Raw genomic sequence first — 24,682 nt, 5'->3', positions numbered from 1 at the left:
GGATATACCCGGGCATTTCTGTCTGGTTTATTGCGTTATGTTTCAACATGCCGCTCGCGGCCTTGCATTGTGCACCAGTGAAGCAGAATAATATTTCAGCAAAGCAGTTTTACATTAGGCAAAAAGGCAACGTTAGAGAAGACAGAAAGAAAACAAAATGGCGATTTCAGCTACCTTTAAAATGGCCGCACTATGGTTGAGCTTTTTCTACACCTTCTTGTTACTAAACAAATGAGGCGGTTGGTCTATGGCCAGCAAAGTAGATTGCCCTCCGATCGAGAATTTCTGGACTGACAAACCCTCCTTTTGGCCGTATGCCAAATGTCTCATCCGTACATTGCATCCTCTTCTGACCAAGTATCTGATTCAGATTCTGATTCTGAATCTTCTGCATTTTTAGTTTCCACCTCTTTGTCATCTATATTGATGTACATGAATTCTTTCACTGCCTTTGTTTCCTCATTTCCATGGGTACTCAATTTAATAGTGCTCTTTTTTTCTATCATCTGCACCCACCCTTTACTAATTTCGGTGCATATTACAGGTAAGCAGTGTATGCAACAACAACATGTCATGAATATTCCTAGTACTGCTACTAGGATCGCAAATAGTTTCCATCCCCATGAATATAATAACCCCCAGAACCAAGAGCCTATATCCCAACCTCCTTCTTGGGTATGAAGTTGAGAGCTTAAGACATGAAGCTTTCATATCGCTTCAAAAATCGTAGGAGAGGAGTCGTTTACAAATACACAGCACGCTGATCCCACGATTTTGCAAACACCGCCACGATCAACCAGGACTATATCTAGAGCCATCCTGTTCTGAAGTGTCATTAATCTAATTCCTTTCTCCTCTAATGTCATGTTGTACAATAGATCTGTCGTTCCATTTATTGTTTTTTCTAAGATTCAGGATAGTTGTCGTATATTATAGGAGTTTATTGCTTGGGCCAGAAATGGTACAAATGATTTTGTTACGTCTTCCACTATTAATCCATCCTCATTACTCCTTCGTGGCCTGGATCTAGATAGTTTGGCTACCTCTGTTGTTTTAAAAAAAACTCCTGGGAACAAAAGTCCTAAATAACAAGTACCTCCCCAATTTCTAGGCAACCAAGGATACGCCCTTTGTCCACATATAAAATATACAGGGTCACCTACATATACTGGTTCTACTTCCTTTGTAAGAATCGCTATATATTCATACATCTAGTGAATGTCCCTACTGAATAAAAACCCTTCTTCTTTAAACAGAAAGGAACAGAACGTGTGCTGTAGTTTACTGTATAGAAGGGAGGCACTGCATCTTTATTTCCCTCTGATTTCATACGAAATATGATTACTGATGATTTCTCCGGCACAAACAATCTGTCTTGTGGCATTGGTTTGGGCGTAGCTTTTGGCATTATCAATTGTGCTCTATGGGTCTCATAATTATCTCCTCAAATTCATTCACTTTTGTGCTATCAATTGAGGAGGAGGCAAAAGCTGGTTCCGGCATTTTCTCTAGCGGTCCTTCTTCTGCGTGAATGTCTCTCGTTGTTGCACTCGTTGGAATGTCATTAAGTTTGATAATGTCAAAAGTCTTTCCTCGCAGTTCTTAGCATTCTGGATTTCTACACGTTGGGCAAGATCTCTGTGCGTCTGCACATTTGCTTAAAAGAACTCCGGAGCAGTTATCAATTGCCTTTGTACCATGTGCGCCCCGTTTGTTTGTACGGGTTCAGGACACATGGATTTTTTTGTTAGCACCGAGGAGTCTCGATTATTGGGCTGTCCGATCCGCACGACGCTCTCTTCTAGGCCTCCGGTTCCTACGTCCTCCGAGAATAGGAAACAGAGGCATCAAAAAGAAAAATCAACAGGAAAGCAGGTTTGATCACTCCTTTTTCCTGGGCCACAAATTGTACCGCCTTGCTCCTGGTATTGTGTGATCAACGAACATTGCGGATTCACTTCCAGACTCAAACTCAGAGTCTGACAGATGATGGCGGGTGCCCACGTGATGATGCAAATTTCGTTTCAGGCTGTGGTGCGGCAATAGATGGTGGGCGCCAAAGCGGTACACGCTTGGTGTCGGCCGGCAGTGATGCAGGATCTGCTGGACAATGCTGGGCCGCTCCTTGTCCTTCCTCTTTCACAGCAATCTCTTCAGGCTTTGTTTCAGGATCAGGCAGTTAACTGGCAATCTTGTCTTTCATTGATGGGACCGCTGTCTCTTTCTGGTCGTCTCGATCAGTCAGTTTTTCAAGCGGTGGTGGGACCTTCTTGGCGTGTGTCGCATGTACCCACGCCTTCCTCCCATCCACCCGAATTGCCGTCTGCGTAGTTAGGAGGATCAGATAGGGCCCACGCCATCTGGGTGCTAATGATGTCTTCCGCTCAAAATATTTGATTAGCACCCAGTTTCCTGGCTCCAGTGCGTGTCCCAGGCCAGTGTATCTTATTGGCAATGCCTCCTGCACCTGCTGATAAATCAAACGCAGTTTTTGCATTAACAGATTACAATAGATACTGAGAATAGGATATTCCAGTTCCCTCAGCCTCTTTGGCTGAGGTGCGCACCAAACATTTGCTGGTCTCCCCATGACTATTTCATACGGGGAGAGCCCAGTTCTCGCCTGCATAGATGTGCGCATGCACAGTAGCGCTAGCGATAATGCATCTACCCAGCTTCACTTGTTGCCTGCACATATCTTGCTAACCTTAGATTTTAAGATACCGTTATGGCGTTCAATAAGACCAGCAGACATGGGGTGCCTAGAACAATGGAATCGCTTTTCAATCTGCTGACCTGCACAAATCTGCAGTATTACTGCGCCCACAAAATGTGGACCATTATCTGACCATATGACACGGGGCAAGCCAAAACGGGGAAAGTATTGTTTTAACATTACTTTCGCCGTGCTCATAGCAGTGCAGTCTTTCAATGGATATGCTTCCACCCATTTGCTAAATGCACATATGACCACCAAGACATATTTCAAGTTTTGGCATCTCTCCATTTCTATGAAATGGAAATGGATTACCGCAAACTGCATAGAGGGAGCACCAAAACTGCCTGTTGGAGTCACCGTTCCCTTCCCCACATTGTGTTGTAGACACGTGATACAATTTTGCACCAACCTCTCAGCATTTTTCTTTATGTGCGCATTCTCCCACACTGTGGCTAAATGTTGGACTATCTTTTTGGCACAAATATGAGTAGGGCTGTGGGCCATTGTGACCATTGCAGTTACATAGGAATTGGGCAGCATCCAGTTCCTACTCTTGTCTACCCAGCAACCCTCCAGATCTAATTCAGCAGAGCCCTCAGCCCACCCTTGTATTTCATCTACAGTGGCTTCCGCCTGCATTTCTTTGACTGTGGCAATTCCATTCTCGATCATACAGGGCACTTCCTCTGACTGTACTGTGAACATTCTGGCATTCAGGTCAGTGGCAGTTTGTTTCGCAATCCTGTCTGCAAATGCGTTTCCCTCTCCCACTTTGCATGTTACTCTTTTATACTCCTCGCATTTTATTATTGCCAGGCACTTTGGACACGTAAGTGCAGACAACAATCGTACAATCAAAGGGCCATATTGTATTCTAGTCCCATGTGATGTTAAAAAACTTCTCTCAGCGCCGAGTCGGCCAAAGTTATGAACCACGCCGAAGGCGTATTGACTGTCAGTATATATGTTTACACTCAAATGTTCAGAAATCTCACAAGCTCTGGTCAAGGCTATTATCTCCGCTGCTTTTGCGGAGTTGTAGGGGATTCTTTTACTTTCCACAATACTTTTTAATGTGGTGATAGCATAGGCAGCAGTTGATGTGCCATCCGGCAATTTAAAACAGGAGTCATGACAAAACAACTCTCCATCTGGCTCTTTTTTGTGGGGTGTCTGTCAAATCAATTCTCCCCTTCGTTTCTTCCTCAGTAACCATTAAACAATCATGGGGAGGTGATTCATTTTCATCAAGTTTTTCCATGGGGAGTGGCATTAATTCAGCAGGATTCAAAGCGCTACACCTCATAATTTGGATGTGTGGCGCGAACAGGACAATTTCATATCTAGTCAATCTAGCAGAGGTGAGGTGTTGCGTCTGTGTTCTATTTAATAGAACGCCTATGGCATGTGGCACCATCAAAATTAAAGTGTGCCCCAGTACCATCCCTTCCGTTTGTTTCACTGACGCAACTGCCGCTGCAACAGCTCGCAAACATCATGGTAATGCGCGCTCTACAGGGTCCAGCGCAGAAGAAAAATAGCCGCACAGCCTATTTCTTCCACCTTGTTCCTGTGTTAGAACAGCCAGCGCGCAACCGTCATTCTCATGCACGAATAATTAAAATTTTATTTCATAATTTGGTGTGCCCAAAACTGGGAGTTTTGAGCAACCCAAATGCTCTCTGACATTCTTCACTCCACTGCAAAGGCATCACAACATCCTTCCTTGTCAACTCCACCAATGACTTCACAATTAGAGTGAAATTCACTATCCACTGCCGACAATTAGAAGCCATGCCTATATATATATAGCTCCGACTCCTTTTTGTGTTTTTGGAATAGGCATACCAGAAATACTCTCTATTTGCTCTGGCGTTAGTCTTCTCCCTTCTCTCGAAAGTAGGTAACCCAAATAAGCCACCTCCCTTCGACAATACTGAAACTTCTTCAAGCATGCTTCGTGGCCATGTACTGCCAAATGTGTTAACAATAAAACAGTACCCTCTTTACAAATCTCTTCTGTATCTGCAGCGATCAACAAGTTGTCTATATATTGTAACAGTACACAATCTGTTGGTAACTCTAACATGTCTAGTTGTTCTTTCAATGCTCTGCTGTAAATACTTGGGCTCTCTGTGTAGCCTTGTGGAATGCGCGTAAATGTGAATGATCGTCCTCCTAATGCGAAGGCGAACAAATATCTACTTTCTTGGTGCACTGGAATACTGAAGAAAGCATTCTTCAAATCCAGAACGCTAATGTATTCTGCTGAAGCAGAAATCATTGTCAAAATTGTGGTAACATCTGGGACCAATGGAAATTGAGGATCTACTACCTTGTTAATGCACGCAGATCAATTATGAAACGGTACGGTACCTCATTACCGCCTTTCTTATACACCAGGAGAATGGGACTGTTACACGTGCTGCCTGTAATTTCTTCAATCACTCCCAGTTTTACCAAATCAGACAATACTTTTCAATCCATTTTCTCCTTCCGCTGAGATTTTGTACTGCGGAATACGTGGTAATGTTACTCCTTCTCTTCCCCCCGGCTTATTGAAAATGGGTCAGTTAAGCGCCCATTGACTTTCACTGCAATACCACATTTTTCATGAGAAAGATGGTGAACATAGGGAAAGACTTTTATGGAATATGACAATTTTGGAGCAATACAGAAACCAGGATTAGATACAGGGGTATTATTTCATCTAAGTCATAAAGGTCACAGAAGAGATATTGCAAACCCTTGATCACTCAGTGATGTCAGAGGAAGGTACATCAAACGATCTACTGATGCCGGGTTTTTTGTCATGTTGTACACAGGTTTTTTAACACTATTTATTGAAAACATGAGACTGCTGAATGTTATTAAACAGTGACTGCTAATGAGCTCCAACGCCCAGCCATTAAAACTGCCAAAAGATAAAGTTATAATGCCTTAAAAGATGAGTAAATGATTGGTTACATCGGAGCATTTCAAAGCAGTGCACAACGGTTTCAAGCAGCAACATATGTGAAGCAATTGTAGAATTGAATTATGCCTATAATTACAATACAGACCTTCAAGTTCCAAAATCTACGATTTAGGCAATACCTCTTCTGCATATTATTTTTGAAATAATATTGCACTGTATACTGGTATTCAGTGATATGCCCATGCATTGGGCGGAGTGTGGGAATGTGGTGATGTGGGGCCATTGGTGTAGAGTGGGGATATTCCATTAAGGGGAAAGTGGAGCTTTGTTTGAGGGCCCTGTACGAAACGTGAAGGTGTCTCATGTATTGGTCCCCAGGGATCTATCATCCAGGTGGCCAGGACACGGCCATAGCTATTGGATCCAGTTCCTGGGGATGAACTAGTGAGGGAGGATCACATGGATGGGGGCCCTCAGGGAGCAGAAGTGGGATACTTGCGGATGAGACGCAGTATCACCCTTCTTATACCTTTTACCCATTCTGCCCCGTAGCACACAAAAACACTCTACGCCCCCCTTTTCGAAACAAACACTTCCATCACAAAAGACGATGGACAAACACCAAAGCCATTTACCCAACATGTCCCAACGCCAGGGTGAGGCAAAGTCAAGCAATTGACCAGAATCACACACACCTTCCAGCCCTTTCCCTTCCCCACAGGGATCAAATGTGAAGAATGAGAGCACAGTACGAGCAAGGCACACTGCACGACGACAGAAATAACTCAGCACAGCAGTTCAAGAGGAGGAAAAAGACAGTGCGAACCGAGATATTAACAAGGCGAGAAGCGACCTTGTCCTTTCCGACCAAGGCTTGTGAAACCTCTGCACAAGGAATCGTAAGACCGCGAACAATAGCCAAAATGTGTTGCAGCAGATGTCAACGGTACATGGGAACCTCCTCCGCTGATAACCAAGCCGGGGAGCGGCGCTTGTCTCTGTGGTACCAACCTTGAGTCCAGAGAGAAGAAAACTGTGTTTGTGTTTGAACAAAAGTAGCGAAACCAGCTAACTGAAGAAAAATCATTGTACTACCAAATTTTTAAAAAAATAGGGTTTAAAATACTCACACTTCTAAATCTTACCTGGAGCACGTAAGGAGTTTTATTGGCAGAATACAGGATTGTCTTGATAGCAGTTGATGCGAACAAAGGGGAGTGGCGTACGATTTTCTGTATTGATCCCACGATACCTATGAAACATGTTTCGGATGAGGACTTGTTTAAGAACAGAGAAAATGAGGGAGAAATAATATTGGAAGTGTGCGTCCCTTGTGAGATCATGATACAGTACTGGCATGTAGCTTGTCCCATGTTGTTAGTAGGGACTGCTCCTTCTTTTGCTTCTGCAGATTTGGCCCAGGTTCCCGATAAGCCGTGGACCAGTAATCTGTATGATGTGGGACTCTTAGGTAGTGTTGCGTCTATACGCATTACTCTGAAACCTGGTGCTGTGTTGCCTCAAGTGAAACAATATCCATTCTCGAAGGCAGCAGAAGAGGGAATGTATGAGGGCCCTTTTGCATCAGTGCATCATCATACCATCTACCTCGCCTTGTAACACAGCTATTTATCCAGTGATGAAATCGAAAGGTGGTAATTGGAGGACGATTCAGAATCCTCAAGGATCTTGGATAGACGGAATGCCCAGTGGTTCCGAACCCCACTAGCATATTGTGCTATATACATCGGTTGACGCAACCCATTTCACTGTAGTGGATTTTAAAAGTGCCTTTTTCTCAGTGCCTTTGCATTCGGACTCACAGTATCTCATTGTGTTTACGTTTTCCGGGAGACTATTTCAAAACATTAGGCTTCCTCAAGGGTACTGCGAGTCCCCGAGCATTTATAACAGAGTGCTACATGAGGATTTGGACAATATTGTTGTTCCCAGTACCATATTTCAATATGTGGATGATTTATTGGTATGTAGCACTATGGAACAGCAATGCAGGGAGGACTCTGTAGCGTTGTTACAATTGTTGTCTGCGGCATACTGAGGCAGCAGTGGGGCGTCTAGTAGATGGGGAACATGAGGTTGTTTTGCAGCGGAGGCTGCTAGGACATTATTAAGAAAAATTGCTTGCCCTTATGGAAGTGCTTGAGGCAGCACAGGGGTGCCGAGTAACAATATATTCAGACTCGGCATATGTCATGAAAACTGTTCATTCAGAGTTGTCAAGATGGATGAGAAGATGATTCCGTAGCGCACATGAGTCCACTGTGCAGCATGCAGCTTTGCTGGGTCGACCGATTAATGCGCTTTCACAGCCTACACTTGTCGCAATAGTGAAGTGTGCTGCACACGCAAATGGTGCAGACTTTTATTCTCTTGGAAACAAAGCAGCAGATACTGCAGCGAAACGTGCCTCTTATTTGCCAATACCAGATATTCCTGAGCATCCAGCGTTCATAAACATGCAGATACAGTTGCAAGTTCCATATACAGCACTTCCTGTTACAGAAATAATTGAACTACAAGGGCAGGCGCCGCAAAGTGAAAAGTTGGTGTGGCAAAAGAGAGGGTGTGCACTGTCTGCAAATGATTTGGTGTGGAGACAGATGAGTACAGGGAAGGTTGTGATGGCTCAAGCTTTAGCTTTAGTGGCATTTGACCAACTTCATTACCCCGCCCAGGTGTCCAAACAACATATTGCTGCAGATATTCAGGAGGATTGGTATGTGCCCAACATTCAATAATTGTTATCCCTGTTCATGTCCGACTATGCAGTGTGCCAGACGTAGAGTACTGGACAAACATTGAAAACGTTGAAAGGCACTTTGCTGTGTCCAATTGGGCCATTTTATGAATTACACATAGACTTTGCAGACCTGAGAGAAACATGTAATTCTTTTCACTACTTAATAGTGGTAGTTTGTCCTTTTTTCCCCCGTTGGATTGAGGCTGGTCCGTGAGCACATCCTGATGCCAAATCGGCCGCCAAGTTTTTGGTGAGAGAAGTGTTTCCCCAGTGAGGATTATCCGATACCCCTAGGAGTGACAATGGCACCCACTCCTTCAAGGAGTCGTTCAAAGAAATTGTAGCTCTTTTATGAATGAAGCACAAGCTGTGTTCCATTTATCACCTTGACGCCAACAGGGTCATAGAAAGGAAGAGTAGTTTGCTTAAAAAAAAATTGTCCAAACTGTGTGCAACACTGAAAAGGAACTGGGTGGATTGCATCCCCTTGGCCTTATTCAGTTTAAGGACACAGCCTGTTAGAACCATCGCCTCTCCCATCTTGAGATTGTGACAGGGAGACGTATGCACACGTCCCTAACTCCCATGTGTAAGGATTCAGGTGCTCAACAGGGCTGCGTCGATGCTGGGGGGTGAACTTCACTCATATTTAACTCAGTTAACAAAATGTATTAAATACCTTTCTCAACAGATTGTTCCACGGAGGTCAAAAGAGGTTGACAACAGCGCTGCACCAGTTTCTGCGAGCTTGCTACCACTGCAATTGTTCCCCAATGACAAAGTATATGTGAAAAATGTTGTTCGTAGGTGTATTGAACCTCGATACGATACGATGGGCCTTACACATTGATACCCCCCCTGCTGTTTAAGTGAAAGAACCGTGTTATTTGGTGCACTTGTCTGATGTTAGAAAAGCAACACAAACTTTACCCAACCCGACTGTAAACATTTTAACTGTGTTTTTAAATTGATGCTATTGTTTGATGATTTTGTTATCAATGTTGACAGTAAGTTTCGTAATATTAAGTGTTTTAGTGGGATTTTTATTTCTTTTTTCCTCTTTTTTATGCTTTTAACGACTTTTTTATGTGGTGTAACATGTATTTTCAAAGAATTTCATTACTGCACAGTGTTCAAAGTGGGTGTTCCAAGTTCCAAATGCGGCTGCAGCACAATATTGCTTCCACTTGTGCGTGGGTTTGCTTTTGGTTTATTTTTATATATGTATAGTGAGATGATATAGGCATGTCACATAAAGGGGGGTGGGAATGTTAAAGGAGTGTGCATACGCTCCCATTTTTGATACATTTTTTGAAACTACAACACCCAGTGACGAAAACTTAACCACAGTGGCTAACCTTAGGCAAATGAAAATAAACGATACTTTGATATGGGATTTAAAAAATGCGAGTGAGAAAGGATGTGGACCAAGAAAAGGAATATGATCAGTACAAAGGTGTAGTGTTCGATACAATGTCTAATGTGCACCACCCAGAATTTAATAACATGTGGTATAGTTACATGAACTCAGTGGGGAAACAGAGGTATAACAGGAGTTTTTATGTCTGCTCCCACAACCCCCATGCATCGGGAGCGCCCAAAATGTTAGTACCTCAAGAAATATTGCCCTTGGAGGCCCAGTGTTTGGTACACGTAGCTCTGTATCGGGTCCATAATCTATTCTGGGACACAAAGTACAAGTTGTACTAATGGACAAAGACAGGGAGAAGTGCGCAAAGGATGACAGTGCCCCCAAATGTAAGTCACGGCTCATGTTAAAATTGGACGGTGTGTTTTTTTACCAAACCAATGGGAAAAGGCGGTGGTGAGCTGTGTGGCAGCGGGGTTGGCAGGGTTCGGAGAAGAAGTTTATATGGAAGCTTTTCTATTGCGAGATATGGTCTGCTTAGATACCTAAACTAACATGGATTGAAGCATGTGAGACACCAATAAAAGTGAAACCAGGGGATGAATACTAGTTTTGTTTCCGAGGGCATGGAACTGTTCCAGCAGGCACCAACACTAAGTGCAACAAGAAAATTTTCATTCGAGATGTTGCAAAAAGAACAGCAGCATTGATGGACATGGACTGGGTATGTGGCCAACAAGCATACCTGCATCTTCCACCCACTTGGCGAGGCACATGCGCCCTAACAACTTTGCATTCAGCAATCCTGTTGGTGCCAGAAGTACACTTGGCAATGGGTTCCAAGCAGGAAGTGTTGCAGTCTATCTCACCGTCTATCCAGCCCCCTCACCCCACAAGTGGGGAAAAAAAAGAAGCGGTCGGTGAAGCTGAGAAAGAAGAGATCGAATTATTTGACGGAAGAGTAGTCCACGTTGCTCCAGGCAATCCCAGATAAATACCGACTGTACACCAAAACAGAAGTGTTCTTCGCATCCCTTAAACCCTCAGGGATCCAGGCTGCCGCAAATGGCAAGTGGCTGCAGATTTTTCGATGGGGGTGATCCAGTTGGCGAACGATACTGAAAAGGATCTGAACGCTATTAAGAGTGAACTGAGGGCAATTTGGTGGATGTCACTTCAAAACAGGTATGTCCTGGATCTCCTGTTGGTGAAGGAAGGGAGCGTGTGCAAGAAGATCTGGTTGTCATGTTGCATGTACATACCCCCAAATGACACAGAGAACGAGTCCCTGACACACATTATAGGGGCACTGCATAAGCTGAAGACTGGCAAGGAAAATGAAGCCGGAGTGCAGGCCGAGGATTGGTTCAACACTTTGTTTTCATGGGTGCCGTCCTGGCTTGGGGCACTGGTGAAGAGACTGCTTCCGATCATGGTACTGCTGTTGGAGTTGTTCGATGCAGTGCCAAGATTATTCCAAACAGCACAAGAATGATGGTTACTATTGGGGCACAGGTGCCTCTCCGGGGAACAAAATACAGGCAGGCTCAAACAAGCCACGAATGGTCAGAAATTAACAACCTATTTATCCCCCAGGGACATTAACATTGCCCCCACCGGATCCTGAACACTACACTGAACACTGGGTAGATTTAGCAGGTGATGGGGACTGTATATATCCTACGTGTACCCCAGAGAAATATGCACGGGATGGGGTAGTCTGCGTCATGTGTGTAGAGCATGAGTTCCTAAGGATGAAGCATATATACAGAGAGAAAGGAAGAAGTTACTTAATTAAGGGTTACCTAAATGGGGAATGTTGGGATGCATGTCCAGAACGCAGCCCCTACCAGGCAATTTAGATTCCGAAAAATATACTGAAACATGAAGAGTAAGTACAGGATGGCGTAGGGGTGCGTTAGGGTTGGGAACAATTGGCGTGAGTGGGGAATTACATAGGGGGAACTAATCAGTAGCTTTGCAGGATACAATATATATACTTAATAGTTATAACAAAGTTGTGGTGCGTTTAAAAGTAGGCCCAAATCCTTGCAAGCCTTGTTTGAAGACACAGAACAATGGGGTTGTATCCTTTGCTTAACCATCATATTTCGGTTCCCAGGCGTGGCAAAGAACACGAACATACACCCACATCATTTAGGCCTTTGAACAAATTAGGCAGGAATGTGTGTAGTTAAACAGGCGAAGGGCTGCAGCCCAGGAACAAGGTCATATTCCTGGGAGCAAAAGCCGAGGTCTCGGGATGACAAAACATGAACTAAGATTTAAGGCACTAGCACCCCCCAGAATGACGGTCCTTCCATTTGAAGTACCAGATGTGCAGGGAAATATGCCCTGAATCCTTTGTGAACTGGATTGAATAGTGGGACACTAGGTTTACTTTCGGGGAAGGGAACTAATAAAGGGGAAAGCAGAGAACAACATGATCTATGATTTGTGCGAGGGAGAGCTAAGAGTAATTGCCACATGGTGGCGAGGGCATGACGGAAGCGAGAACGTGTCTGCAATGAGAAAATGGCTGCTTTGTTCGTTAGGACCAGGCTGACATCAAAGTTGCCTGCTGAGTTCATGTTGATAACCAGGTGTATGTCACATGGTTAGGATCAAAGGTAGGGTGGTGCCAGTTGAATTTACCAATTGCTTTGCAGCATCTCAAGATAAAGGAGAATGTTACTCACGTGTGGTGAAGATGGAAGAGAAAACCTCAGAACCAATTGAAGAATGGGCTATATGTAATCATTAGCATGTATATTGGCAGTAGCCAATGAGGGCGGGTGATTAATACTTCATGTTGAGTGCGTCATGAGCAATGATTTTTGTGTTTATAACCTGGAACTTGGACGAGGGACATCAGAGAGTTCAATAGGAGTGGATTCATAATGCCCTATCACTTTTCCTTTTTGTTAACAAAGTAAAAGCTCTTGTTTTTCTCAAAAAAGGATGCACTTGCCTTTTTCCCCTCGTGGGTTGTATTTTCTCGGTCTAGTCGCTGGGTAGTTATCCTACATTTTCAAATGGAACAGGTAGGTGGGGGCGCGTTTCCCGCTGCTCTGTTTACAGATCCTCTGTGTTCGGAATTTCACTTCTCCAGCCACAAAGGTTTGTTATCCATCATTTTATTAACCTGAACAGTACTATTAATGGCAATGACAGGCACAAGTTAATAGAGCATAATGTATTTGCTTTATATGTGGATTCATTTATTAGGGCTCTTATACAGGGATTCAGTGCGAGTGATTTTTCTTGGATCAAAGTTGCTGCTTACACAGATGACTTGATGGTCACCACAAGTAGTTCCTGAAAGACTTACTCATGATTACAGAAGCTGGGAAGTTTGGGCAGTACCTGGTGTGACGATTCACCGGGTCTTGTCATTTCTTCCCAGGAAGGATCCCTTTCCTATGAGGCTAGGGCGGCATAGCAGTCACCCTAGGTGTGGTAACATGAGGGAGGACCTCATAGGGAAGGACTCCCCTCCTGGGGACAAGGACGACCACCTGAGAAATAGCCTTCCTAAACCCAGGTCACATACAACCATACCATCCTTGCCCACCTTTTCCCCCTTCCACTACTAATAGAACTATGTGCTATTGTAACATCCGGACTCTACCCAGTATGGACAATAGTGAGACGAAGAAGAGCGTAGGAAACCCATGGGGAAACAATAGGCAAAGCTATACAAGTACGGGCACAAGGTGGCATGACGAACACAGCACAGATTGTACACTATGAGGTTGACGTTACGCAAGGGCAGGGCTGTCAACTTCAAATGAACAGGAAGAACGGACTAGTTGGTTGGTGTAGCTCGCAGACGAGATGCACACGAGAAGCCCGAGAGACAGCTGGTCGGCCTGGGAAGTTCAAACAGGGAGCCTGGATGCAAAGAGATGGCGAACCAGCATCCTGTGCCTGGGATGCCGAACACACAGGCTTAGCAGAGGAAGGCCCGAATTGAAGCTGGAAACAGGAACACTGCGGCGGGATCTTGCAGAGGTGGACCGGTGGGTCCATCAACACCGCCAATACTGTAGCCTATAGCAGACTACGCAGCAACTACTTGAGAACCAGAAGAGAAGAAGAAGAGCGAGGAAGCTGATGCTGTGAAACCCAGCCCCAGGAAGAACAGGAGAAGTGCTGTCGCATGCAAGAAGGTAATGGGAGGCACAGGAAGTCTGGTAGGGGTACGTGGGTCACAGAGAAGTGCATCAGGCGTAATCTTCCTTGTCCACTAGGACAAAATAGCATGCACAAAAACCAGCAGGTGGTAACCCCCCCCTCCACTGAGCTCAGGCTAGGGATAGAAAAGAACACATGTTGAGCCTCCCCCTGCATGTTTATCTGTATTTCACTATAATTACTCACTGAACTTTCTACTCACCTTATCAGTAATTTACCTTTCAAGGACCATGTGTTATTTACGTGTCATGCTAACGCAGCTTAGAAAATAGTATTTAAGGGCAAAAGACTGTAAGCAAGTCAGAGAGCCCTAGAGAAACATATGTTATCGCCTCTCGCCGCTCAAGTGTTTAGTTGATGCTAAATAAATGTAATTTTGAGACGGTTATTCTGTGAAGGTATCTCATTCTTGGTTTATATTCCAGGTGTACTCTTTCTGGGGAGTACTAACCAGAAAGAGTACACCATTGCTAATTTCTGATCACAGAGCCAGATCTTCATTTTGGCTCTGAAAGACCAGAAGGAAAGTTCAACTCTAATCATGAGGGGGAGAGAGTTCCAGCATTTGGCGCCCAGGACTGGGAAGCTGGCTCCTCCCGCAGTTTTTAGTTTGTACCTCGGGATAGTGAGGCAATGAGAGTATAAAGACCTAGTAGGTCTGGCTAGTTGGTTTCTAGAGAATTTGTCAGAGAGATAGTTAGGGGCGGAGTTAGACAAACATTTATGAGTGATTACTAGCGTGCAGAGGGAGATTCTATCGCGCACCGGGAGCCAGTGGGCATCCCGTCTAATGCTCGATATATGGTTAGACCTAGGGATGTTTAACGCTGATCGCAGGGCGTTGTTCTGTAGTCTATTAAGATTCCATTCTGAGGAGCCTTAAAAAAAATAAAAAAATATATAAAATAAAAAGAAAAGAGTATTACAATAGTCCAACTTTGATAAGACTACTGCCCTGGCTAACATGATGCAACTGTTTGGGAGGTGGAGAGGGGGGGCAGGTATGATTTGCAAGCATTAATCAGTATATTAGTATAGGCAGTTGTTGAGGCAGTGGCGCTCACCTGTTTTTTTAAGTGAGAGTGTAGAGTCTAGATATACTCCTAGTGTTTTTACCTCCTTTGCAACTTTGACGGTGTTCCCGTCAATGTCAATGTTGAAGGAGGTATTGAGACACAGGCTGTGGGCCGCCATCCATGCCTGAATTTCAATGTAGATTTTGTTTATCAATTTGGAGTCATTTTCATAGCAACCAGGCAGCGTAATGAGAATCTGGGTGTCATCTGCATAATACGTGTAGCAGACACCCATGTTATCAAGACGTTCAAAGAGGAGCTTTGTGAATATGTTGTAGAGCGTCGGAGAGACGCATGAACCCTGTGGTACTCCGCAGTAGATGGGGACTGGGGCAGCTGAAGCTGATGGTGCGAAGTTCCTGGTAGTTCAGTTAGAAATAAATGATTGGATTCAATTCGAGGCGTTTGTGGAGAAGGCAGCGGCTGTGGTTAGGTGTTCTGTAAGGATCTGGTGATCAACCAGATCAAATGCTGTAGAGAGGTCCAACAGCAGAAGGATGGCCAGATTGCCTTTATCTTTATCGTTGGCTTCATCCACTTGGATTTTTAAGACCAAGAGGGCCGTTTCTGTACCGTGTCTCGTTCTGAATCTAAATTGGTGGAGACCTAGTCGGTTATTATCCTCCAGATGTTTTTGGATTTGAAGACTGGCCACCTGTCCAGTATTTTTTATAGGAATGGGACAGTAGTAATGGGCCTATAATTGGTAGGAATGTTGAGGTCTAAGTGGAGGGGCATATCCCAAGCCTCCTTGAGGTTGTTGGGGACTGAACTGGCATTGAACGAAGAATTATTCACAGCGGCAATGAAAGGGGCCAAGTCTTTGGCACCATCCTTAATGACTAGGGCAGGACAAATATCTCCCTGGCACCTTGACGGTTTTAGGCGTAGGATAATAATTTCCACTTCTTTCAGTGTGACTGAGGAGAAGAAGAAGGGAGGGCAGGAGGGGGGTGTGAGGGTCCAGCGGGATGTAAGTGTTAGAGCTATTGGCCAGATTGGGTTTTTTTGTCTCTATTTTAGTTTGCAACGTTGTAATTTTATCAGAAAAAGCCTTCTGAATTTTGGCACACCAATCCGCATCCTTGAAGCATGCTTCTGATGGTGGAGCTGGAGTCTCCAGTTCCCTCAGAATGCTGAAGAGCTCCCTGGTACCAGATTTTGCATTTAGGATTCTGTTATTGTAGGTTTATTTTTTGGTGTGGAGGATAGCCGATTTATAGGAGGCAGAAGCGAGCACTGCCTTGTTAGGAGTGGTAGGCGCTTTTCTCCATATGGCCTTGGCAGCTCTTTTGACGTTGCGCAGGGTTTTTAATTCAGTTGTGAGCCATTTATTAAGGTGGGCTGCCGGTTTTGCTTTTTTTTAGTTTGATGGGGGCGATGTTGTTTATAGCTAATTCTAGGATGTCATTGTATTGGTCAACCAATTTGTCTGAGTCTATGTCGTTGTAGTTGGGCGGATCCAGGATAGCATGGAGCCAAGATCGTAGGTTATGAAGCATTATGTTTCGGTTATTTCTGGATAGAATTTGAGGGGCAATGGTAGAACTGGGATTAGGGGGTGCATTCTCCTGAATAGAGAAGGAGATGCAATGATGGTTTGACCATGCAGTGGGCTCATTCTGGAGGACTGTGGTAGAGCAAGTGAGATCTGCCAGCCTGTCCAACGTTCTGCCCTTGTTGTGCGCGGACCCTAGGATACAGTGTTTAAAGCACAACTGGGATATAGAATTTTCCACAGAAGTGGCATTATGTGTCGCTAGGGTCATGCAAGCCTAAATTGAAGTCTCCAAGCAGGATCATTTGAGAGCCTGGTTTGATATTTTGCGTTAGAAGGTCTGTAATATCTTCCTCCAAGGAGGAGATGGACCCTGGGGGGCGGTAGATTAGATGCAGTAGGATCGTTCCAGTTGATGAGAGAGGGAGTTTAGCTGAAAGGAGTTCTGCCGAGGGGTGGCAGACATGGGAAAAGGCTCTAAGGCCAAGGTGGGTTTTGGCTATGAAAGCTACTCCCCTTCCTTTGTCTGTCCTCTTCAACAGAGTGAAGATAAGGGGAGAGAGAACAAAATAAAGCAAGAAGCTATCAGACATGGCCTCATTTATCATAGTAATAATCCAAGAGGATATATGAAATACAAGACAATGCCAGCCAAAGAATCAGAGGGCTTAGGGATACAAGACCCTCATCAGTAGAGCAATCTAGGTTTCTATACTGCCTAGAAGGAGTTAGAGACATTGATTGGAAGTTGCTACAACAGTGTTGGAAATACAGTGAAGAACCAAGGACCAGGAGAAGGAAGTCATTCCCTTGGTCCCCTTTTTGTTGTGGAATATTTACCAAATCAATTCTACTGGAAGACTGGAGAAGGAAAACCAGGAGAAGGGGGTCACTCTCTGGTTGAAGAACTCACAAACATTCATTCAATTATCAGCCTGAGTTAGCGTTAGGGTTAGTTTCCGACACAGGACAGTGAACATTTTTACTTTGACGGACATCCTGACAGATCACAGAGTTTTCCTAGGTTGAGGCAGGGCAATCCCCTCACAGAAATAGGGACAGTTAGGTTTTTGGGTATTAAAAGTCTTTAGCTCAAATCGTGAAGCCTCTTTGTCAGTTTACTTCTTCTACACCCTCACACAGGTCAGAGACATAATGAGCAAAAGATGGTCACTTTGGTGTTCTTTAGATACTGCTCATCCATTTACAATCCTTGCATCCGCTATGTATTAGGGAGTTCTGATTAATCTTAAATCCTACAGATATGATGATATGATATGATATGGCATTTGTAACGCGCCTATACACAAGTGTTTCAAGGCGCGACGAGGCGGGGGGGGGACAAAGGGAGACAGACAACGATCCTACTAGGCCAGGTGTCATTCAGATCGCGCAAGTGCAAGGGTAGGGGGACTGGGAAAAGTTCAGGGGAAGGAGAGGGGAAATGCAGTACATGGTTAGTAGAATACAAGATAAATAATAGGGCCAGCTGGTGGCAAGTGCAAGGAAAGTGCAGTACATGGTTAATAGAATACGAGATAAATAATAGGGCCAGCTGGTGGCCAGTGCAAAGGTAAGTGCCAGGAGAAGGGGCTGTAGGATACAGAGACAGTCCCGTAGTGCATGTAGGCAGTGTAAGGAAGAGTGGCTGGGCCAGGACATGAGATCAGTGAGTGGCCCAGTTGCAGATTCAGTGCAGGTTCAGTGATTTGAGCATGGGAGAGAGGGAGAGAAAGCAGAGGCAAAGGGGAAGGTTTTGAGGTGCTTCCAGAACCGGAGATGGTTCTCCTCAAGTTTCTGGGAGGCAGGAAGGCTGTTCCAGAGGGAGGCCCTTGCTGCGGCGAGAGATCTACCCCCAGCTCGTTGCTTGGAGAAGCGGCTGACCCGGAGGTAGATGAGCGAAGGGCTCGAGAAGGAAGATATTTAGGAAGAGAGAGTTGCAGGTATTTTGGCCCAAGGCCCCAGAAGGCCTTGTGGACAATGCAGAGGGTTTTGAACTTAATCCTTGCAGCCACTGGGAGCCAGTGTAGTGATTTCAGTCCTGGAGAGATACGGTCCCTGGGCTTGAGGCCAAGGACAAGTCTCGCAGTCCTGTTCTGGATGAGTTGCAAAGGGCGGAGAGTAGAGGCAGGAAGATTTAGATAGAGGCTGTTACAGTAGTCCAGCCTAGAGAGAACCAGAGCTCTGGAGACAGTGAGCTTCTGGGGGAAGGAGAGAAAAGGAAGGATACCTCTGAGGAGGTGTAGCTGGTAGTGTGACTTCTTAGAGACGTCAGAGATGTGAGGAGAGAAGGAGAGTGTGGAGTCGAAGAGGACCCAGAGGTTTTTTGCCGTGCAGGGAGAAGCAGGAAGAGGGCCAAGGGAAGCCAGCCAGAGAGCTGCAGGGAAGGAGGGAGTTGGTGTGCCGATAAGTAGAATCTCAGTGTTACTGGCATTAAGGCAGAGGTTGTTGGCGGCACACCACTCCTGGATAGCAGAAAGACAGTCAGAGATGAGGGAAGTGGAAGAGAAGGCCGAGGGTAGCCTGAAAATGAGCTGGGTATCATCCGCGTAGCACTGAAAGTTGGGACAGAGCGGCGGCGATGCAGTGAGCAAAAATTGACAGATACTGGTTGAACAGCCAGGGGGAGAGGTTAGATCCCTGGGGGACACCACAGGTAGAGAAAAAGATGTCAGAGAGGAAGGAACCCAGTTGGACCTGGGAGGGTCGATTGGAGAGGAAGGACAGCCACGCCAGAGCTTAACCAGTGATAGCCAGGTTATCACAGAGACGGTTGAGCAGGATGGTTAAAAGGCAGAAGAGAGGTCGAGCAAGATGAGAACACAAGGGGTGTTAGAGTCAAGGTTAGAGAGCAGGTCCTCACGGATGTTCAGGAGAGCAGTTTCCGTGCTTCTGACAGCTCTGAAGCCAAACTGATGGTCATGAAGACTACCAACAGATTCAGCCTGGAGATTAAGCTGGGAGATGGCCAGTTTCTCCAGGAGCTTGCCCAGGAAGGGAGTGATAGAGATTGGGCGATAGTTAGCTGGGCAGGAGGGGTCGGAGGAGGGTTTCTTAAGAAGGGGGTGCACAAGGGAGTGCTTGAGGGGGGATGGGAAGACTCCAGATGCGAAGGAGTGATTGCAGAAGTCAGCCAAGGCAGGCGCCAGGGAGTCAATGTGGTCCTTGATAGTTTTGGAGGAACAGGGGTGGACCTGTTTTGACAAGACTTTCATAGATCGGACTTGTCTCGAAACCTCGTCAGCAGAAAAAAGGGGAAAGGCAGAGAAGGAGGGAGGAGGGGTGGCTGCCGAAAGGCCAGAGGGAGAGCAGGGATTAGGGGAGGGGAGTTGATAGGAGGAGAGTGAGGACAGGATGTCTTGAGTTTTTTAAATTAAGTGAGAGGCCAGTGCCGTGCAGAGGGCCTGGGAGGGGACAGGAGAGGTGGAGACTGCAGCAGGGTTGGCCAGCTCCTTGCTGATTTTAAAGAGTTCGGCCGAATTGTTAGATGCCGCAGAGATGCGGGCTTGGATAAGGGCTCTCTTCTTAGTGAGAACGGAGAACCGGTATTGCCTTTGGAGCAGGAGGCAGGCCAGTTTGTCAGAGGATGAACATGAAGCACGCCATTTCCTCTCTGCCACCCTGCACTTGCGTTTAAGGGTGACGAGATCTGAGTCATAGCTGGAGTTACATTTGGCTTTGGGCTTTAGGCGGATTCTCATGACAGGGGCAAGGATATCAAGGGTATCAGATATAGCAGAGTGGAGAATGGAGAGGGCTGCGTCAGGGTGGGAGTCAGCCGAAGGGGTGGGGGCGAGAAGGTGGTAGCGAAAGCCTCAACTGACACGCGATTCATGGGTCGGATGACCACGAAGGTGGGTGGCAGTGATGAAGGTGGCTTTGCCTGTGGGGTAGGGAGGGTGAGCTGGGAGGATAGGAGAAAGTGATCACTCCAGGAGAGAGGAGTGGAGAGAGGGACAGAGAGGAGAAGGTAAGAAGAGATCAGAGAATCAAGAGTGTGCCCTGCAGAATGGGTCGGCCCAGACAGGAGAGCAGAGAGTGAGAGAGAGTCGCAGAGGTCGCAAAAGAGTCTAGAGGGAGGACAGGAGGCATCAAGGTGGATATTGAAGTCTCCAAGAAAGAGGAGTTGAAGGGTTAAGGACAGGAGTGAGGAGGAGAGGTCAGCCCACTCAGAGAGGAAGGAGGAAATTTGACCAGGTGGCCGATAGACAGTAGCCACGGTGAGGGAATGGCTAGGAGAGAGAGAGTCGGCAGACAAGGCATTCAAAGGAGGAGTAGGTCTGCATAGGAGTGACAGTGGCAGGAATCCTCTCAGGGAAGATAAGGGCCACACCCCCCCCAGCACGGTTGGGCCTGGGCAAGGAGAGGATCTTGTAACCGTCAGGTAGGAGTGTGTCAAAGCTGGTAACAGAGCTGGCCGTGAACCATGTCTCAGTGAGACCGAGGATGTCAAGGTTCAGTTCCTCAAGAAGGCGACAGATATCAGAGGAATGTTTGACGGCAGAGCGAGAGTTGAGAGTGGCAATGTGGAGTAGGTTGCCATCCTTGAAGGACTTCCGGGGGAGGGGTGCAGATCAGAGGTACGCCCTGTGGAGGTGAAGAAGAAGGAGCCAGAGAGAGGGCAGGGTGAGAGGGTGGAGGCAAGGTAGCCGAGGACAGAGAACAGGGGACAGCAGGAGAGGAAAGGAAGTTGATGAGGAGCGGGAAGTGTCTATCAAAGAGGTGGAGGTTGGCCTGAGGGCCTAGGACCAAGATGGTCCCATTAGCGTAGACATTAATGATGGCCTTAGAGGAGCGGAAGGGGGCCAAGAGGACATCCCAACGGTTGGCACCATTAATGGGAGAAGAGGAGAAGGGAGAGAGCACAGAGACCATATGAAGGGTCCATTGGTCAGGGGAAGGCACGAAAAAGAGGATGCAGTAAGAGTTTCCTTGGAGGAGGCGCTAGTGTAGGTGTCAGCGATAGGGAGGCCTGGGTTGGAGACCAGGATATCCTTTTTAAACTTTTTCCTACCAGATTTAGTGAGGAGAGCAGGATAGTCAATGGAGAAGCAGTTAGAGAAGATAGGAGAGATAGAGAGCACCATGGAATAAGGAGGGAGTGGGGGGAAGACAGACAAGATCAAGTGGAAAGGAATGAAGCGGCAAGCCCTAGTTACCACAATTTCAGAGCAACAGTAACACAGTAAAAACGAATTAGGTACCCAGTGTAGAGGCCACCTAAATTTGAGAGTCCTGCAAGGGGAGAAAAAGCCCTAGTTTACCACAATTTCAGAGCAACAGTAACACAGTAAAAACGAACTAGGTACCCAGAGTAGAGGCCACCTAGATTTGAGAGTCTTGCGAGGGGAGAAAAGCAGACCTAATTTACCACAATTGGCGGTACACACTGAAGTGTAGAAACCATGTGAATGAAAAGGAAAGGGAAGGAGTGGATTGTTGGGCTGGGCGAGCAGGTGGAGCTAACCAGAAGAATGGTGGACCGGCGCCTGGCGACCCATGCGGACACCTGCAGACACCTGCAGACACAGGGAGCCGCAGCCGTAGGAGCTGCCCTTTGCCTAAGGGGGCCCTTAGCCGATTGGGGCTGCCGGGCAGGGGGACTGCCCAGGGGGGTGGGCTTTAAGGCAGCAGGAGAGGAAGGGGAGGGGGGAGTGGGCAGTCAGGGAAGCGGGAGGGGACAGGGCAGAGGAGGACCAGGAAGTGAGTTGGAGGGAGGGGGCAGGGGGCAGCACAAACGCGCATGGAGCGCCAAAAAAAAAAACAACTACAGTGCCTGAAAAAATATTTTTTATTGAAGGCCCAGCGGGGCCTGGAAGGCAGCCTCAGAGCACGCACACCAGGCTACGGGCGACCGCTCAAACCAGCTCTAGCTCAACAAAGAAGCGAACTTCAAGAGCGGTCGTCGCGTAGTCCCAGAGGGACTGTAAGCACAACCAATCAGAGGGGGGGGGGTGGACGGGCAGGGAGGCGGGAGGGGACAGGGGAGAGGAGGACCAGGAAGTGAGTTGTAGGGAGGGGGCAGGGGGCAGCACAAACGCGCACAGAGCGCCAAACAAAAACAACAACAGTGCCTGAAAAAATATTTCTTACTGAAGATCTAGTGAGTTGCAATATTAATAAGATTATGATCCATTTTTTAATGCTAGTTTTACCATTTCGTTCACTGCCCATATATTTATCTATTGGTGACTAAGTTCAGGGTTCTAAATTGAGGGGAGCTGGGAGCTATTTAGCTCCTGTTTAAAGCCTAGAAGAGCCTGGCTAGTTTAAAACCAACTTTTAGCAGGAGCTACTTTTGGCTCCCTAGGCAAACTGATGTGGAACAAACACCTATGTGAATTTAACTATGTGCATTTGGGACAATCTATAAACATTAGGACACATCTATATGATATTTTGAGCATAAGGGATCATAAATAATGGATACAATCATATGTTTGTATTTTATGTTGACGTTAGATTTGTGTAACGCAATGTACTCGATCTGTGTTTCCTAGTGGTAGCTCCTGATGACTGGTTATCGCTGGATACCCAAGAATTGCTTGTAGCTCCTGCTTATCCAATCTTAATTTCGATTCCGGTAAGTTGATTTGGATCAAAAGGTAGACTTAAAAAGAGATGTTACATTTTGAAGGTGTGGAAAAGTGGGGGATATATTTTTTCATTTAAGGGCTTTTAATTCGCTGGGTTCAATCAATAATAACAACGGTTTCTAGCATGGCTGTGGAAATATACATTAAATGAACACTGTCACAAATTGAATATGGATCAATACTTCAGTCTGACCCAAAACAGACTCTTTTGTAACACTTTTTATTTCTGAATTTCTTTGCCAAATGTGTATGTGTCGAGACCCACGTGGAAACAATGGAATTAATTCACCACTCACCAATTGTTGGGGCTCCTCTAAAAAGGGAGATGCCCGCTAAGGTCTCAAGAAAACCCAAAAAGTGTCTGCCAGACAAGAGAACACAAGGAGGTCTTTGAGAGTGAGCTTTCGAACCTGGACTACCACCTTGTCCCAGGGTCATAATCCCATCTTCCACCACTCCCATCTTACTCTCCACCTTGCCACCCCATGGATTGCCTATTCCTAAAGGGCTATCCTCAAATTGTCACTTGTTCACTGTACTATCTGTTATATCCTTAATACCTCATGCCCATTTCTCCTCCTGGCCTTATCAGACCACTAAAATGTTTGCAGTACACGTATTCCGTTCTCTCTGCTACCACTTCCCTCAGTCCCCCCCTCATTCTTCCCTTCTCTGTCTCTCCTCCTTAGCTCTTCTCCCTTCCACATCCATTGTAATTGTCCTATGGAATTCAATTGCAGATCCTCTTTAAACCACCTCCCCCCCACCATCTCCATCCCCTCCATAAATCTTCTCCCCTTAATGTCCTCTCTACTTCCTCCGTAGGACTTCTCGCTGCTTGCTACTCCTCATGTCTTCTCTACTTCACCCCCCACAAGACTTCTCTTCACAGCCTCCCTTAATTATTTCCTCTACCAATATCTCCTTAGCTCCTTTTACCACCACCATCCTACTACTTATGCAAACTCCAGCATCCTGCCTCCTTTCACCCTCTCCAATCTCCTTCCACCATTCACCTTCAAACACTCGCCATCTCCAAACACCCCCCTCACCCTCGCGACTACCAGGAATATATGGACCTCTGATGCCTCCACCTGGGCCAAACATAGTGGGTTGTGTGTACTTGGGTTCCTCCATTGCCCGTAAAAAGTGACTGGTGGACTGCAGAAGAGGAGCTGGGGTGTTGCATTAAATTTGCGGTACCACAGATCCTTACTTACTGGGTGCTAACTGAGCCTACAAGATGCTCACCCGCAATCTTGGATTCTACACACACTGCGTACAAACAGAATAACCAGAATCAAACAACTTCACCTCCTGTCGCAGGAGGATAGCTCAGGGGCGAAATGCTCGTCTTGGAAGCAAGACGACAAGGGGCAACACAGGTTCGATCCCCGGGTCTGCGCTTAGAAACCTCTGGGTATTAAGCGCACTATAAAAAACCAAACATATACCATCCTAAATGACTATCGGTCAGGGTTCCACCCAAAGTGTAGCATCGAGGCAGCCACCATCCAGGTGGTGGATGATTCTCTATGGATAAGGGCGA

General features: G+C 46.2%; 1 protein-coding gene across 2 annotated transcripts in view; it reads right to left on the bottom strand.

The window, feature by feature from the left end:
- BLOC1S5 (biogenesis of lysosomal organelles complex 1 subunit 5) overlaps window positions 1-24,682 on the bottom strand; it is a 435,506-nt gene that overhangs the window by 397,801 nt on the left and 13,023 nt on the right. The window lies entirely within an intron of this gene.

The sequence above is a fragment of the Ambystoma mexicanum genome, chromosome 5p (assembly GCF_040938575.1).
Source record: "Ambystoma mexicanum isolate Mex_15411 chromosome 5p, UKY_AmexF1_1, whole genome shotgun sequence".
NCBI lineage: Eukaryota > Metazoa > Chordata > Amphibia > Caudata > Ambystomatidae > Ambystoma > Ambystoma mexicanum.
Note: the sequence above shows the minus strand (reverse complement) of the source record. Positions and strands in the feature narration are given on the sequence as shown.